The following is a 19,958-nucleotide window of genomic DNA, read 5'->3' on the forward strand; positions in this document are numbered from 1 at the left end:
ATTTGTCATTGCATCTTTGAGTTATCATATTTACATGTTTTTGAAAGTATAGACCGACAGATGGTCAAACTCTAGTTGAATTTGGCTATGAATATGATAGGTATTTAGCTATTGATACTAAATATATGTACCTATTTTTTTTATCAAATTCTTTCCGTTTTACAGTTATAATATTAACTTATACTCGAACCGCTGGATAGACAGATTTCCTCTTAACTGAATTTGCTAGAAGTCGAATCCAGAACTTAGCATAAAGACTGTATACCAAATTTTATCCGTCTAGCTCAAAGCGTTGTCGGTTTTATCACAGACAGACAGAGAGACAGACGGAAAATTTTTAAAAATTTGTTTTTCGAACTCAGTGAGATCTGAAACAAAGATTCCTCAAAATTCCGAGTTCAAAATTTTTGACGATTATTATTATTCTTTTTCTTTACTATGAATACCAGAACCCAATGAACCCAAATTCTCTCAAAGCTTCCGTCTGCAACACATGATAGATTTCTTATACCAAAATTAATCATTTCTTTTGTAACCTTATCCTAAACTTAATGGAATTAATAACAGAGGTAAAATATATTAAGAGAAAGCGTGGCTGGCCAATTCCAATCATCCAAATCTTCAATCAGTTCCTTGTCTAAATCGAACAGCAATTTGTTCTTCCTAGAATGCGGAAGCCTCTCACCTTTGTTCCTCTCGGATATGAGCAATTACGAGATCTATTTTTATCCGTTCATTTCCTCGCTGCTCTTTCAGGTGACTCTCGGTAATTCATCGAGCAGATTTCGGGGTAATCTTGAAAAGTGGAAGAGCTGGTAAAAGGCAAAAATCAGGTAACACTAAAATGACGAGTGAGACCACAGGAGTGACTTGATATTTCACTTTCCGCACCCCGCTGTGACAAGTGAAGATCTCGTGCGCAGATTTCGAGAAAGAAAAGGGGGAAAGATAATATGCCTCTTACTTATTTTTTTACATTCGTCCTTCGGGCCATAGGTAAAAAATTAGTCATTACACTTTATATGCTTCCATAAATAATAGTTTAACAAACAAGCTGCTTGTCTTGCGAGCCTAAGTTCAATTGTCTTTTCAAAGTCTGGCTCAAACTTTCAGTTGGACACGCTACAAATGCGCTTGTCATGTAATTTTCAACAGTAGATTTATGACGCTACGGGTGTGGTAATCTACGAACGATTAATGGTAATATTTCGAGAAAATTTCTGAGTCAAAGAATTGGATAATCGGAAGGTTTACAATTATTTACAAGCTTGTGCTGTCTGTCATTCTATTATTTCGCTTCGGTAAATGTACATAAATTTTAACAATATCGATTCTTTTTATCAGCAAGAAAAGTAAAGGAAGTGAATATAGTCATAATGCAATTTTTGATAGATTATAGTTTGAAAAAGAAAAACAAATTCTATTTAAATTGTTACGGAAAAGTAATACAGCTAAGAAACAAATCTAAAATTTTGTGGTCTTTTTTTGGTGATTTTTTTAGATGTATTGTATTTATATTTTTAATTCACCAAATATAGAAGAAAACACGTCAGCATTTTCATTTATCTATGCCTGTGTCTATAGAAGAAAACCTTTTATTTTAATAATTTATTAGATTTATAAAGAAGTATTTAATAATTTAAAAATAAATGTAACTTCTAATAAAATTTTTACTTATTTATTGAAATAAATTATTTCAAAATATTTGCTTCTTGAAAACTAGCTTCGTGCATTGCCTAGATGTTAAGCTTTCTGCGAAACTGGTGTACTCTAAATAGTGCTTTGTGTGTTAACAAATTTCGCATTCATTTTCTTGAAATATAATCAAAAAGGTGGTTCCCTAATATATTCTAAAAAGTTCTTCAAAAAATCATGTTTATGTTTTATTTGATTTTCTTATTTTATAATATTTTATATTTTCTTACATATTAAATGGCGATTTTAAGTAAAAAAGCCTGAATTATAACAGAAATTTTCAGCTTCAAATCATTTATTATATAAATTTCCGATTTCAAATTTAAATTTGTTTGAATACATTATTTTTTCAATATTTTCACATAAGCTTTAGGAAAAAAAATGAATTATTATTACTGCTCATCGCACAGGAACCCATTTCTTCCTTTAAAAATTTTTCAAGGCTCCCATTTATGTTCATAAAATATTTTGTAAATCAGGATGCATGAAATAATGCGGAAATATTTCCTATTTTAAGTCGGTATCAACAGTCTAAATTGTCCTAATGCAAAAGGCAAATAAGGCAGAAAAAGTTGCAATAAGAATTATTTTTATTTGTCTTCAAATAGTATCTTTTACATGTTATTCAGCAGCATAGAAAAGTTACAATATTCGTCATACTTATTATTTGAAAGATTAATTAATATCAGCAAATGAACATCGACATCTGCTGTTAACAAAATGAAAGATTGCTACTTTACTTAAAATCAAATCGTTTATATAATTGGCAGATATAAGCTGATTATACGTACAGTTAAAATGCAATTTAGCAACGAAAAGAGACATGATTAGTTTTGAAAAAACAAAACAAACAAAACAAAAAAACCCTTCAATGACCGAACCCTTTTTCAGTGCTTGATGAAGTTTTCTTGTATTGCTCGTAATTGCTACCCGTAACAAGACAGATATCACTGACCAGCTCATTAAGAACAAAGATCGCGATATAACTGCGGGCACTCCTCAAACACAATTAAAAACTTCTGGACTTATATTTTCCCGAGAGTCCCCAGCTGAAAGGCAATCAGTACCTGGGAAAGTTGTATTTTCGTCTTGCTCGGGCTGCGTCCCGCTGAGCGAGCCGGTGATTGGCGTGTCAATCAAGCTCATTGGGTGTTCACTCCGTGTTGTTGTCCACGGATAGAGAGACCACACTCGATCGAAGAAGGTAAAGTGCACCTGTTTTCTCCAACGCTACCTGCATACCGTTCCCAAAGGAATAATTCTTCAAGGATGAGGTGGGCAGCCAATTACCCAAGTTCGCATTCTTTTACCTCAGAACGCATAATGTCTGTAGCTTTTATGAAAGGGTGCATACCAAGGGCGATGCAGAATGGCGAATACTTTTTACACACGTGAATAGTATTATGCACTCTTATTTTCTTCTACACGATGTTCGAAGAGAAAATATTGCAATTGCTAATTAGATCTCGATATTGTAATGAATCTTCACGCTTTAAACTTCTCTAAATCAGAAAAAAATAATAATTTTGGACTTTAAAAATAATAATTTTAAGCTTTTTTGTCCGTCAATACAATAACTAAAATAAAATAACTCAAAGGGGTATAAGGATGAACCATTATACCCCCTTGCCATGACGTTTTTGTCACTAAAACTGAATCAAATTTTGAACCAAATCAATCAATAGGTTGATTGTCATTTAACAGGTCTATTTGAGCATATTTAAAAGAAATAACTTAAAAAAGCATAAGCTAAATCCATAAGTTACATTATTAGATCTCATACCACTCCGTTTAGAATTACAGTACACTCCCGATTATCCGCGGAATTGGGTGGCGCGGCCGCCGCGGATAACAAAAATTGCGGATAATCCGAAAAAAGCTAAAAACGGGTATAGCAAAAGAGAAAACAGTCATCCCAACTTTGAAAAATCGTTTTATGTACAATAAAACGTAAAATAAACAGCAGGAAATGTTTAACTAACGCTTAATATTTTAGCGTTATTAACTAACGCTTAATACTCAAAACTAACCTAAAATGCATTTTGTTAATGAAAACAGAAAAGTGCTTTGTACTTACGAGAGGCGTCAAGGTTACACAGAAAAATTAATACATATGTACTGTTTTAATACTGTAATGTATTACGTAATTACAAAAACATAACTGTAAAACTGCACCTTTTTGAAAAAAAAAAAAAAAAAGTGCGGCAGGCGTGGATAACCCGCCCGCGGATAATCGGGAGTCTACTGTAGATTTTGGGCTGAGCGTGTAGAGGCACTTTTACGAAAAGCTCACTATACAGGGAAGCTAAATACAAAATAAACAATTTGGGGGAATATTCCAGGAAAATAGAACGAAGAACATCACTGCTAATTTAAACTATGAAATATAAGAGAAGGTGCTATATTTTGTTGTATAATATTTTTTAAAAAATTTGAATAAAATTTAAAGTTGTGCTATTTAAACACTGTGAAAGAGGCCAACCATAAGAAACGTGATATATATATTTTTTAATTGATTATTGCCATATATAAAAGGGGAAAATAATGTTTTATTTATTTTCACTATATTTGCAAGTTCTCCATTGTGCTATTGCTATCTCTTTAAGCTAGGACAAAAAAAGTAAAACTTTAGTAAAATAAAGTAAAAACCTTTATTAAAAAAGACAAATATTTTTTACGATTTTATAAATAACTAAATACTGTAATCATTATTATTGGCAGTTTTGATATTTTTTTCAACCTAAAGAAAACAATAACTTTTTTCATTCATAACAAATTATTTAAGAAATTATTTATTAAGAAGCTTTTTTTAATAAACTAAATCAGTATATGTGTTTTGTTATGAAACCAAATAAGGCATATTCAAATTCTTTTGTACTTTGTCGCATCCTTAGGTGTAACGTATTACTTGTCCCCAAATGCAACAGAGTGCCTTCATACAAAAAGTGGCGTGAAACATTATATGGAATTTACTGCACGGTAGAATTAATCCTATCTTTATATAAAGCACATTTTAAAATTATAATTCGCTATTTAATACTGCACATACACAGAGCATTAAAAATAGAAAAATCAAGGTTTAGTGACAAAATATTTTCTTATCATCATGTAGATTTTCATTTTCTTAATTGCAACAATAAAATATGCGATAACAACTATAACTTGTCAGTTGATTTCGTACATTCTAAATGACTGAAGAATACCTCTTGTTCAATACAACAATTTTTTAAGGTTCTTTAATTTAAACAAAATTATGCAAAAGGCTTTAAAAATCTTGAACTATTTTACACATTCCTATTTACATCTTTCTGACTGTGTTAAACTAGAATTCAAATTTTTTATATTATTGACACAAAATAAATAAATAAAATATTTTAATATTTCTTCTTCATTTCTTGTTAATACATTTTGCTATTACTATTTTGCACTATGTCGGTGGTTCCTTTCTTACATTTGTAATAGGAATCGTCCTGAAAGCTGTAATTGAAATATTTCATTTAGACTTTTGCTTGTGATTTTCTTGATATCAGTACAAATATGCAGTTCTCTAACAAGTTCTGAATTCTGTGAACGTATTATCATGAAACAGAAAAGAAAAGAAGTCAATTTTCCAATTCTTGTTTTAAAAAAAACTAAGAAAAATAATAACAGCAAGAATCAAAATTTTTAAAGCCTTCTGTCTTAAAAGCAAAATGGTATTAGAAACATGCGCAAGGAAAATATTCTTGAAATGATTCAGATTTGCCTTTTGCATATTTTATTAAAAATATTTTATTTTCGAAAAAAAAGAAATGAAATAGTTGTATAGAGAACTTAGATCCACAAAATTCATTTTCTGTATTATTTAGAAAATTTTCTAATTCTTCTATATACACGTTTCCTTCACAATTAACTATAAGATTCGATGTATCAAAATTACACACATTTTGTAACAGTCACTATATGAATTCTCTTTTACAATTTTGAAGAACATACATTTCTATATATCCACATCAATTGATTTCTTCTCATTGAAAAAAATATATATATTTTTCTTTTTTATGTCAAGATTCTTTCGTGGATATTTTTAGAATAAGACAGAAAACTTGTGAGAAAGTAATGTATATTTTGGTAATGGCGATTAAGATTATAATCATAACTCGTCGTCTTGGAACGAATTTTATACCATTACTAATTCCGTCTTCGTATACTAGTTCGTTAACCCCCCCCCCATTATTTCACGGTCAATTATGTTTAGTGTTAATCATATTAATAACTCTAATGTCCATTAATAACGTTAAAGAAGCATACCACTGAAGACTATAGAGAAAAAAACTCCTACCTTTTAGTGTTTTTTATGAAAGATTTACGACTCTATATTGGCCACGCTACAAAGCTGTAAAAAAAAAAAAAAGTTCCTTAAAAGGGGATGTTCCAAGTCACCACGCTTGAATAATCTCCAGAAAAAGTAACGAATTCCAAAGAAAAAGCCATTCTGAAGGCGGGAAAGGGGCGGAAGATTTGATAACGGTCGATCCATTTATTAAGAGCTACGCAATAAAATAAAAAAAAAAATCCCACCGAATATTTCATAATTCAAATCTCATTTTCGATAAGCTCTTTAGTAAATACTAAGTGGTATCGAATTTCGTATACGAAGGCCTCTTCCCTCCGGTTTTCCGATCCCTCCCTCCCCTAGCGGGGTTAAAGCGTCCTTCTGATGGAAGAGGGAGATAGCTTCAGCGTCTCTTGGCGCAGAGTGAATTTATTAAAAGAAAACAAGTCAATTAACTTCGAACTAAACTCCAGTTGACGGGTCAATGGTTAGTTTTCTTGCAGATAAGAGGGGATTGGATGTTGTTTCGGTAGCCTAAACGTGAACGGTACTTTTGTACCCAGGTAGGACAGGATGCTTTGCTCTGTAGGTACGGTTTACGAGAAAGATGGGAGATTTGAAAAGACCCCCCTTTTTTCCGTTGCATCAGAGCGGAATCTTTCTTTTGTATCCTTGGGTTTTTCTTATTCTTTCATATATATATTTTTTTTCCTTCTTTCTTTTTTTTTTTGCTGTTGTATATTTTCTCGCGAATACTCATTTTGTTTTTGCATGCATTATTATGCAAGATTGAATTTCAATTATACCATTCAAAGAAACATTGATGCTTTCATGAAAGTGTTATCTTCACTTTGGTAATAGGTGTATCAAGTTCTTAAAAAGTATTGTTTCAATCAAGTTCGTGATTAGATTCTGATAATTTAAAAATCAAACCATCATATTTTGACTGTTTCATATAAGAAATATACATATACATTGTGGTCCATAAAGTCAGAGATACTGTATTTGGTTAGAAAAAATGCATTTTAACAGTTTTATGCTATTAAAAGTGCAAACAGATTAGAAACAAACTTGAGCAAACTTAAAAAATAGCCATTTTTTAGAAATATGCGTTAAGTACAGGGTCCAAAGAAAAATTATGTTATTTATGATTTTTGGAGAGAAAAATTAAAGGAAAACATGAATTTGCTTACAGTTTCATTTATGAAACTTGAATAAGATATGTTCCAATCTTTCATTGCTTTGCGTTCATAATATCTATTTCGCAAGGCGTTGACCAGAGTAATCAGAAGAATTCAACGTAAATTCCGCCAGGTCATGTTTACTACGCTAAAATACTAAGTAATGATAGTAGCAAATAATTTACAAGGCTCTCTCTCAAGAACACCCCTATGTGTTCTATGGGAACAAGTTCATATGAGTATATAAGCCACTCTATTCGAATTTTTAAGAAAATCATCAACAAATGCTGCATTATGACATCAATCACTATCATCAATAGAAAGGAAGAAAATTCGAACAGTATCACAAAAATTGCATTCTTGAGGTAATTGAATACCTGGTAATAGTACCTAATACAGAGAGAAAGTTATGTAATCATTAAAATAATTAGAATTCGAGATTTTACCGAATCTTCATGTTTCAAACTTCCCTCAGACCGAAAATGCATTTTTGAAATCATGTCTTTCTATGAACCTGAAAACTCAATAATTCTTTGAATTAGATGGATGAAATCTGGTATTGATCTTTACACCGAGTGTATTGATTTCTATCAATTTTTGAACAAACTCCACTCAAGAGAAATCTGTCTGTACTGTTGCCCAAGTACTAGTGAACTCAATAACTACAAAACCTAAAGAGCTGGATCGATAAAATGTGTGCAGCGATTTAGCACCTAAAATATAGATTCGTTCGAAATTTTGAACTAAATCCGGCAAGGAGTTAATCGTCGTCTATCTGTACATTTACATGCATGCAAACGCGACATTTAAAAAGGTAAGGTAAATGAAATTTGATGCGCAAATATAGCCTCTAAAAAGGATTTTTATAGTCAAAGCTATCCGATAGTTAACACTTGTTCATTTAATGTTGCATATATCAAAAACGCAAACTCTTACATAACTGTGTGTGATCTCGCGATTACAATTCTGATTTTATGTCAAATTTTAGTTTCAATCGGCTGGAAAGAAGGCTTCAAAATAAATGTTCGTTTTTCTGGTATTTATGTATTAAATGTATGCCAGTGATTAATCGCCAAAGGTCACACACTAGATTCAGTAGAAAAGAAAAATTCAAGCCAAAGATCGATATTTCAGTATTATTATTTGTCACTGCCAGTGCACTATATTACAAAGCGTATACGACTCTCATACGTGGGAATTTTGGACACAAAAATCTGAATAATCGTAGTATTCAAGACCTTGCGAAGGTCACCAATTTTTTGTGACGTGAGAGGTTTATTAGAGAAAAGATTTTGGGAGGCCACACTCGCTAGTTTATCATTTTGTCCTGTTTCACCTTTTATTCTGGTGAAAGGACGAATGAGATGCCTACCATCCAAGTATCAAAGTTTAAAATATTTATATATTCAATCAAGCAATCAGTAAAGTTCAGTTCCCGACTAAGAATGATCTCCGGATGTACCTCAAATATGGGGATGAGAAACTTCTGGGATTGTGATTGATTCTCTCCTCCCTGGTGGGAAAAAAAATGGTGTGAGGTGACTAACTCCTATCGATGATGGGACGTGCCTCCTATCGATATTGTGGCCATTGATGACCATTAGGATTTAGTGACTTCCTGTCTATGCTGTCGTGGTATCTGGTCATCTATATTTTTCCGTGCGCTTTTGAAGGGTTGTAATAGTCAAATATGATTCTCTAGTAGGCATTAATATCAGCTTCCTATAATATTCTATTCACAAATTACATTTTTGAATAAAAACTTATGTGTGTATCTATGATATTCCTTAATTTAATTTAAATCTTAATTAATATTCCAAATTGTTTGTTTCATACAAAAAAATATCCATTTTATAGTTTAAGAAAAGTTTTATTTAAAAAACGTACTATATTTAGATAATATAATTCATAATTATATGAATATATTATTTGTTAATATCATTTCCTTATTTTTAAATATATATTTACATAATTATATGAATTATATTATTTGCATATACGCTAATACTTATATGCAAATGACTTAGTATATAATATTATATTTAAGCAAATACTCTACCTTATTTAATAATTACAACTATTACTTGACTGATATTAGTATGTTCATTTTAATTGCAAATTTTTAACTTCTTGAATATTTTTGAATTTTCGTCATTACATATTTACAAAATATAAAATTACGAAATCATTATAACGCTATAAAATAGACAACTATCTATTTACAAATTCTAATTCTAATTTTGTTTTCAACTTATTAAAGATTATATTAAATAAATTTTTGGTTCAAGATTAAAATATAATCAGTATCTTAATTTTTTTAATTCTCTGTAGCTACAGCCTAATTAACCCATTGATAAAATGGTCTTGATAGAAAAAGAAATATTGTAATCATAAAAAATTGCGATCTTGAGTTTTTAGCATTTCTATATTTTACATCGCCTTGAGTCCGAATTTTATCAGTCTACTTCTAAACAAGATAGGTGGATGAAATTTAGTATATAGAATTCACACCAAATTTAACACAAAATGTGTCATTTAATGGAATTATACAAAATCAAAGGAAGAATACTAATGGTAATGGAATTTATCACTTAGACAAATGATTTTATTAAAGCTTTTTTTAGAAAAATAATAAGATTTAAACAATGTTTCCTTATTCATAACTACGCAACATTGATACTAGAAAAAGTTTTCATCTGAGAAAATAGCTTCCTCTGAACTTTGCAACTTTGTTTTGACTTCAATTAAGTTCATTTTCTAATAAATCTGCATTGTTTGACTCTGGTTTTAACTAAGCTCAGTTATAAGATGCTAACCACATGTGCGGTTGTCTCTTAAATTTCAATTTTCTTTTAGAGGAAGCATAATCATTTAAGAAAAATAATATCCACTGTTTGCGGAAGCCTAGATTTTCTTAAAGATTTAACATTATAATGTTTATATACGAGCATATTACCTAATAATTATGGCCTATGGCATATCTATATAAAATATATTAATAAATAAATAATAATATATAAAATATTTTGTAATTAATATGATTCAAACATAACAAATAGCTTCCTAATGATCGTTATATATGGACAGACCTTGAATATAAAATGTATTATAAGATTATTTCAGAAAATGTTTAAAAAATAAAGTATATAAAATTGGCTCAAAAATTTTTATGCTACATTTACGTTGCTTTTTTTTTTTTAATTTGGGAATTTTATCCTCTCTACTTTGGATAATATAAATAAAACACAAATAAAAAGGAAAATAATTGTTAATGTGGGAATAAAATTAGAGGAATACAAATCAAAAATGATTAATTTTTATATCGTACTTAAAAAGAAACATAAAATGTTCACGAATTTCTTAATCTATCAAAAATAAAAGAATATGTGCAGAAATAATAATGAAAAAATTAAATATATTGCTTTTTGCTATTAAGCATTATTTTAAAATTTGAAATATTGAAATAAATCCCTTGATAATACATATAAAATCGTCCGGAAACCATGATAATTAACTTAATAATATCTGTAATAATATGCAGAATTATTCCATGAATATCGTTAAATTTATCCACAAAAATTTACAATTATAAATGTTTAATAATATATCTAGTATCCTGTATTAAAATGCATTGCCTGAAATAAAAAGGTATGCAGTTACACAAAAAACTCAGAGATCTGATTCAAAGATTAATTAAAATTAGCACACTATTAATTTGTCTGTGACATCTAAAATTGCACTTAGTTATAATTTCAGTAAAAATTATTCTCTTGCATTAAAAAGAAATACGTTGCTTCCGAAAAATTTTGAAGGTTTTAAGTGTTAGAGCGGATGTTTCGGACAGGAGTTTCGAATCTCCTTTAATTTTATATAGAATAAAGGTATAAGCTTAATCGTTTTTATTTACGCAGTTGTCTTCTAAGTTATTTTGGTACAATCCCTACAAAATTTGTCGCACTACTTTTTATTTATTTTTTTTTACTTTGAAAATTTTATATATTGGTATTAAAAGCTTATCATTCAGCTTATCATTCCCTAAAGATGTTAAAATGAAACCATAAGTACGAGGGTTGTTTTTTTAATTCTTATGTTGCAGAAATGAGGTATTGTCCATAAATTCATTTTATACGTATTGTAAAATGATTTTAAATTTATCAGTTCTCATAATTTTTTTCTACACCTGCTATTTATTAAATATTAGTTATATTTCATATTATGTATTCTATTTGTATTTTTAAAGGCACTTTGTATTTAATAAGGAACTGTAACTCTGCTGCCATTTCTCCTCTGACTTCATTCATGTTTGGGGATTAAGAATCCTTGAATTCAAAAACTCTATCACCCAACTGCACGTCGCTAATATTTATATAATTATAATTAGATTGATATGATTAAACAATTTTAGCCAGTTTTATTTTGTGTTTAATTTACTAGTCATTAATAAATAATTAGTCGTTATTTAATAGTAACTCTTTGTTACTAATATAGAAAGATTAATTTTTCATATTGTATTTTTCTCCGTATGAAGTAAATATTTATTAATCGACGAATAAGAAAAGACATGTAAAGTATTACAAATTGTATTATGTGCTCAGAATAAATAAATATATTATACTGAATATATATAAAGAAAACATTAATTTCTATATTTAAACAATTATTTTATTTGACTTGCTTCATATTTGTGAAGAGATAATTTTAATGCTTATTATTTACTCACTTCTTGATGTACGAAAGAACTGACCCTTTAAATATTCTCGATGATAAAATATTATTTTAGTAATTTCAAAACTTAATTAGCAGTTAATTACTGCTTAAAAAATTTTTTAATTCTGCCCAGAAATATCACCTAATAGTGAGTAACTAATCGCAAGATTTAAAAAAAAATGATAAGTAATTTTTAAAAAGTCTGCCTAAATAAAATTTCTTCTTAAAATAAATAAATTTTCCCAGTAAGAAAAGGGAATTAGCTTTTTATTTTCTCGTATAAGAAATAAAGAAAAAATGTTACAAACGTGAAAAAAATTCGAACACGAGATTTTGCCGATGCTGCATATTTCAGATCTCTCTGAATTTCAAAAATACATTTTTGGCATTATGTCTGTCTGTCTATAATGCCATAACTAAGCTACGAAATTTAGACGACGAAATTTTTTTACGACGGACGAAATTTAGCATATGACCTTTACACTAAGCTTGTAGAACCTATCGAATTTGACCCAAATCAATCACGAGAAATTGGTCTGTCCGGTTGTTCCTGTATAAGCTAACACGATAACAACAAAACGAAGAGATGTGATGGTTAAAATTCGGTACACAAATTTACTATCTAAGGTGTAAATATCTATCAAATTTTGAACCATATCCAACAAGGGGTTGAACGTCTGTCCATTTGTATTTTCACTACCATCCGGACGTGATAAGCAAAAATGCAAAGATTCAATTATGTAAAATTGTGTAATTTTGTGACTACAATTGTAGTTAAGTGTCAAATGTTGGTTTCGAACGTTTGGAAAAAATGCATCTAAAACACAAATTGGTTTTTCGATTATTATTTGCCGCATATCAGGGATTAATCACCAAAAAATATTGCTGAGGATGACACGATAAATTTAATAAAAATACTCAATTCAAGTCAAAGATCAATATTTGGTATCTATTGTTTGCCAATGCCTCATCTAATGCCCGCACTTTAATGAGGAGGAGGGTAACAGTACTTTTATTGGAGAGTATGCGATAAAGTTTTAGTGAGACCACTTCGCTGGTTTTTATTAGATTTATTTACATCAGACTAAATTCACTAACTGCGATTTATGTAACATTTTAACTCAAAACTTTGATGACATGAAATGAAATTAAGCAACATATGACGACAGTGAATCCAAACATATGTGAAAGTAGGTATTAAAATGAACTAATTCACTTGTTAACGTGCATTAGTTTTACTTTATTTGTTTCGTTTTTCGCTTTTTAGTTCCTAATTAATGTCTAAACAAATTTGTTTATCATCAATTTTTTTTTTTTTTTTTTTGATTTTCTACTTTTATTTTACAAGTTTTAAATAGCTTTTTCATAGTTCCTCTTATTGTTATCACTGATTTTTTAAAACAATTAAATAAAAAAAAATGTTCAAAAAATTACACTTCTTTTTCCCATCGCTATGATACCTTCAAACTCGGAGCAGAGTAAGGCAAGACCGATAATGTTTTTAAACGTCTCTGGAAGTAAAAAATTATTATTATTATTATTTTCCTTTTTTTTTTTTTTTTGCTTTAGTAACGAAAATTTTATTCTTGATTTTATTTTATAATAAAAAATTTTATGGGTGGAAGTTCAGTGACATAGAAATATTCTCTAAGTCCTATGAAACGTGAAATGCAAAGGTATGCATGATATTTGCACAAAGTTCTTCAATAAAAAAAAGTTGAATAAAAAACAAATTTTATAGAATCGCATACATTTTTTTTTTGTTGCTGTTGTATGAGAAAGTTTTTTTGCAGGAATATGAAATATGCATCGCCTGTAGGGTATTTCGAGACGTGTTCAAGCTTTGAAATATATGTATAAGGAATTTCAATGATTTCGACAGTCGAATAATTACCTTTGTCTATCTTTAGGCAGTTTTTTTTTTAAGTAAGAAATTTCATTTATCTTTTGTATGAATAATTGCTTTCATTGCAATAAATTAATATAAAATTTATTGCATCCAAAATTTTAGTTTAAAACAAAACGTTAAAAAATCGTACTACTTATATTTTGTAAGTAATAGCAATCTTACAAGATTGCTATTACAAAAGAAAAACTTCTCATCTTTTGTAAAATGTAACAATTTAAATAATTTAAAGCAAGCTTTCTTTAAAAATAAAATTTTAAATGTAACGATATTGCACCATTTGCTTGTTTATGTATAGTGTAGTATTTTTTATTATCTGAATAAATTATTTCTGCAAATGTGAAATTATACATTTTCGACCGACTTCTAAATTTCATTTTTTTGGTTAACAATAGGGAATTATAATATTTTATAGAAACTCATCGGGTTAATTTGTATTATATTTTTTAAGTTTAAAATTTAATTTTTTATATTTCTCCATTTTTAAATTTTTTTTTTTATTCTAATTCCTTTCCATACTATTTTCATCAAACAAAAAAATGAAGCTTTTTGAAATACGTTTCTAAACTAGGTTTACTCTGCCTTCGAAAGAACAATATAGCTTGGCCTCCTCATTTATCTGCCTTTGTACAGTGTAAATCATCTTTCATTTCCTTTTGTACATATATCAATAGTATTTTTTCACGTATGAGTTAAACTTTACTTCAGTGTGTTTGCCTACATATATTTGCATATATACTTTTGTATTTGTATTTTGAATATTTTATTTGATCATGCTTCTTCAATTGTTTTATATCATTTACTGTATGTTTCTGTTACTATGTGAGCAATTTTGTTTCATTTTGCTTTTGTTTGTGTACCTACTTGTTTCCCCCTATTTTTCTTTCTTCTATTTTTGCATTTGTACCTGCGACCTTATATTTGAAATTTACTTTACTGTCGATTGCGTACTGACTTACATCTGTAAGCCTTGTGGTATACTTGTTGGCACACAAGGAGTTTAAACGTAGAGAACAAAAAAAAAAAAAAAAAAAAAAAAAACTAGGTTTACTATAAATAATTACGGTTTCATGATTTTTTTTCTAAAAGAAATAACTCACTGACTTAATAGATAATTTTTCAGATTTATATGCTTATTCCTTTGATTTGAATTCTATATAAATAAAAATTTGTATTTTTTTTTTTATATAATTCATAAAATGTTTTGAATTTTCTACTAGTTTGGATGAATAAAAATTGCTTCATTAAGTACATTTCAAAAATCCTAGAAATTATTTTTAATAACTAAAATATTTGTATGCATTTTTAGTATCAATTAAATGATTTTAAAAAAACAATAACATTTGTGGATGAAAAAAGAAATTAAAAAGAAAATGATGAAAATAATACTATTTATGCTTTTTAATCTATTAACTATACACAATTGATTAACCTCGAATTCTTCATAAAGTTAAAAACGTTTTCTTTGTTGTGTTATTTTTGTGTACTTTTATTATTTCATAAATTTATCAATATTATTTTTTTATTTATGGATAAATAAGTAAAAGATTTCATAATTAAATGTAATTTTGTTCATGGTAATTACAGTGAACACTCAAATAACCGGACTAATAAAGCTGGAAAATATACCTGTAATTTTATAAAAATAAAATACAGGCCGATGTTTCATAAATATTCAATTCTTACTCTACACATACCATTAAAAACGTCTTTTCTATATCAAAACAGCTCTTCACCGTATTTTCTGATCTTCGATTACATTCCAGCACTTTATAAATGTTTCTTTCACATACTGCATCTTTTAAAAATTTAAAACAAGGGAATATAGGAATCACAATACAAAAGGTCTTAAGATAAATTCTATAATATTTGAATAATTTGAAAGAAATATATAATCGCGTACATTGAAAAATATGAATATATATAAATTAAAAGTAAACACTTAAAAATTATTTAACTTATTGTACTGTTTACCTATAAATAATTATACTAATATAAAGATAGGGCTAAGATGAAAGAATCAAAACTGACTGTTTTTAGTTTTAGGAAAACTCTGTCTTCTAGGAAAAATAAATTATTCCTCATTTTATTACGAATAATAATTTTTTAAGTAGCCGAACAATATGGAAACTGGTTGGTAGGGAATTTACCGTATTCATGTTTTTAGATGCAATCATTTAAAAAAAAATTATTCTTAGAAAGTAATCTTAGAAATTTCAGTAAATTCCTATAATCTTTTTTTCGTATGTGAAAAACAATTAAATGAAACAAGTATTTCCAATATCATGATGAACTAACTACCCTTTGAAAAAAAATATGCATTGAATACATAAACATCGTATTTCTTCTTCACTATTTTTGTGATAAAATTGTTGATCATAGTATGACTTTGAATATCAATTTAAGTTTCCAAAATGAAAAGCAATAAACAAAATGCACGTTTGAAACGACTCATATAAAATAACAAATTTCATTTTTTTTTTTAATTCTGAAGTTTACTCATTCATAAAGTTGATTTCTTTTGCATAAATCATTGCAATTTGAGAAGATTCTTATCTAGAAACACCTTCCATACGTCATAAACTTAAGACGTCACGCAGCAAGTGGTTATTCTGTTCCTTAAATAGAATTCTATAAGCTTCAGAATTAAAATTAATCGAATTCATGCAAAATAAATACAAATGTTGAATTTACAATTACAAAAACATCTGTGATTTTATCATCCTTATCTTAAGAAATAAAATACTGTAACTGATAAACAAGTGACAGATGACTAAATGACAAACGACTGAAAGATAGAACAGGTGTCAAATGTAAAAATCTCCGATTAAATATTTAATCATTTTCAATCAATTTAAAAATGAATTTCTAATTGGATTTTTTTTAAATTTATGTGCTTGGATTCTTCGAACAACTTTATTGCAAACGTTTTAATTTCGGATTCAGCAAGGAGTGTAAACAAAATGGAAATTGAAGATTCTCATATAAAATTCTCAAATTTGAAAGATAATTTTTATGGCAAATTTATAAGACTTAGTTTTTATTTCCATGGTTTTCTCTTTGTTGTAAATCGATTACTTTCGAATTGTTTTATTTATCGTATTAGCCACCTTTGGTAAATCAGATGGCTCGTCGACATTGACGATTACTGAGAGTTCCATTTAAATAGCTCACTATTGATGGCTTCTCCAATAAAATATATTTTTAAACTACAAATATTGATAAATTTGTAACTTGTATTATTTAGAAGCATTACATCCTGCTAAAAATTTTCTAATTTTCTGTCATCTCATCAAAAATTCAAACGTTAGTTTGAAACAGAAATGTAACTGCATTGCTAGTGCTTCAATTAATATTTTTAAAGCTATTTGAATGGGGAAGTATTAATTATTTTTTCTTCATTACTGACTCGTGAAGTTAAATCTAAATTGTAAGTATAAAAAAAATTCAAAAAGTTCTTGATCATCATGGGAAATTAATCCTCATCGTTACACATTCTTTATTAGAAATCTCAGCAATCAAAAATTTATTATTTTTAATTTTCAAAAAGATTGTATAAAAAATTCTAATAAAAGACGTTAGAGACTATTTGATTTTGGATTTCTGAAGAAACTCAAATTTACTGATTGAGACATTTAACATTTTTCATGTCAATAATTCCAATACTGAAAACGCCCTTAAATATTTCGAAGAAGGACTCCGGGTTGTATGCATTCAAAATTGGAAAAATAAAAATCACAGATAAGAAGTACGCTATCTGGTGGAATATTATGTTTGAGATGATGAAAAGCAACCTGAAAGCATAAAGACGATGATACGTACTTTGTACATACATTAATGAAGAAAGAGCTAAAATAGAAAAGAAAGAGATTACTAAATATAAAAACAGAATATTCAATTTACGGAATAACTTTAAAAAATTCTTCTAGATACCATTTATTTGAGAATATTCTCCTTACACCATTTTAAAGAGTTCAAAAATGTTATTGCTTGCTTCTTTGACATGACTTATTACGACTAATTAAACTGCTTATGTATCACCTTATATAGCTCAGATTAGATTAATAATATGAAAATTGTGAATTTTTATTTATTTATTTTATTAACCAGTTTTTAATTACTAAATAATACAGTTTTACGAACTTTCTGTGTTAGGAGAAGGTCACATCATTTCATCTAAATGGCAACAAACAAAACAAATAAGTAATGTAAGCTTTTCTGTATATTCAACTTCAGATATTATCAAAATAGTAGATATATAGCATGCCTTTTGATAAATTTTCACGAAACGTTTAATAAACAATAACGGCAACAAATATGATTTTAAGATTAAATCTCAATTTCCTAACAACACCGTTGAACTCTCTGAAATTTCATTTTATAAAAATTAGAAAATAAATACTAAGCAAGATCAATATTAAAATAATAAGATTTTGAAAAAAAATTAGAGAAGGTGTGAAATAGATTTAATAAGTTATATATCAATTTATAAATATTGCTGTATGATTTTTTAATCATATACGAGCCATTTATGGTTATATTCTTATAAATAGACTTTATGAATTCGAAATTTGTTCAAGTTAATTTAGGATTACTATATTTCAGTCATTTCTTTAATGATTAATTGTCCAATATTTCTACTAAAATTAAGTAATTATTAAGAGTAAACTCTGATTTTGTAATAATTTGATAAATGTAAAAAAAAAAAAGAAATTCCAGTTCGATATTTAAAAATTTCCATTCGAACCGTAGTAATAAAAAAAATGGTTTTTCAAAAATGGAAGGAAGGCTTTCCATAGGCTTCAAAAAATGTTGTATTAAAGTAGAAAAAAAAACTTATTCTTGCGCTTTTTGCCTTCTCTATGCTATTAATGTTTAATCTTAATGTTCTTTTTGTGGATTTCTCTCTCATTTCTAAAAATTTTTAATCCATTCCACACAATTTCAGGTGATTATGACAATAAATCTTTTTGTCGTGGCGCCATCTGTAGAAATATTTAATAATCTCTTTAACTTTCAAATAAATATCTGTGATGTATGAGCACAAGTACAAGTATACATGAACCAAAAAATTGCGTTCATTCAAAAAAAAATTTAATGAAAGTGTTGTAATATATGTTATTTGTGAAATTATTATTATTAATGTGAAATGTATAAAATTAAAACCAATGGAATTTGTATTATTATTGAGGATAAAAAATTCCGAATTCGTGATTAATCATTATTTATTGTACTTTTTTTAAAAAAAATTACAAATATAAGGTTAAAGAAAATCTTACTTCTGCTTCTTATTTAATTATAAACGTCCTGTAACCCAGCATTGGCTAGTGAAACTTTTCCAAAGGGAAGACAATGCTTCAGCCTTGAACTTTGGGCACGGAGAAAAGGTACTTTGTTGAAGAGAAGAATTATTTTCTTCTGTTGGAATAAATGACATTCAAACAAAGTTTGTAAATTCCAACCTTAAAGACATTTATCTGCCTTATTTGTTTTTTAAATATGTAATGAGTCTTCCATATTTATCTTATAAAAAATAAACAAAGTTATATAAACTGTGAACTGTAATTGTCCAAGTTATGAAAAATGGAAATTTAAATAAGAAAATATACACTCTGATTGGGTAAAAACAAAATGTTACGTTTAAAAATAGGTAAATATAAACAAGTTCGCATCAAGGCTGTTTTCAAGCTGTCAATTTACATTAGCTATTAAAGGTTGAGAATCTCTCTTACAAACATCTGCAACGTGACCTTGTATTAGTAAATATTAGTAATTCCATTATATCTTTATTAACAATCTATTGTTAATAAAGATATAATAGAATTGAAATTTTGCTTCGCCATTATTAATATTTATTTCAAAAAAATAAATACAGCTGTCTATTTAAAATGGTGTTGTCTTTGTCTTATCCTTAACCCCGAAAATATGAATAATATTTTAAATTAATAAAAATGATAAGTCACGGCGAGCGCTACTATAGGAACTTAAAAGCATTAAGATAGCAAATATTTAAAGGATTTTTAAGTTTTGATTGTAAAAACCCTTGATGTTTTTTCGTATCATGCTTTTACTTTAAAATAATCCAGTTTTAAAATTTACTTGAAATTGACAAACATTTTTTTTAAATTATATTTTTTCATTATATTTAGATTTT

The sequence above is a fragment of the Argiope bruennichi genome, chromosome 4 (genome assembly GCF_947563725.1).
Source record: "Argiope bruennichi chromosome 4, qqArgBrue1.1, whole genome shotgun sequence".
Lineage (NCBI taxonomy): Eukaryota > Metazoa > Arthropoda > Arachnida > Araneae > Araneidae > Argiope > Argiope bruennichi.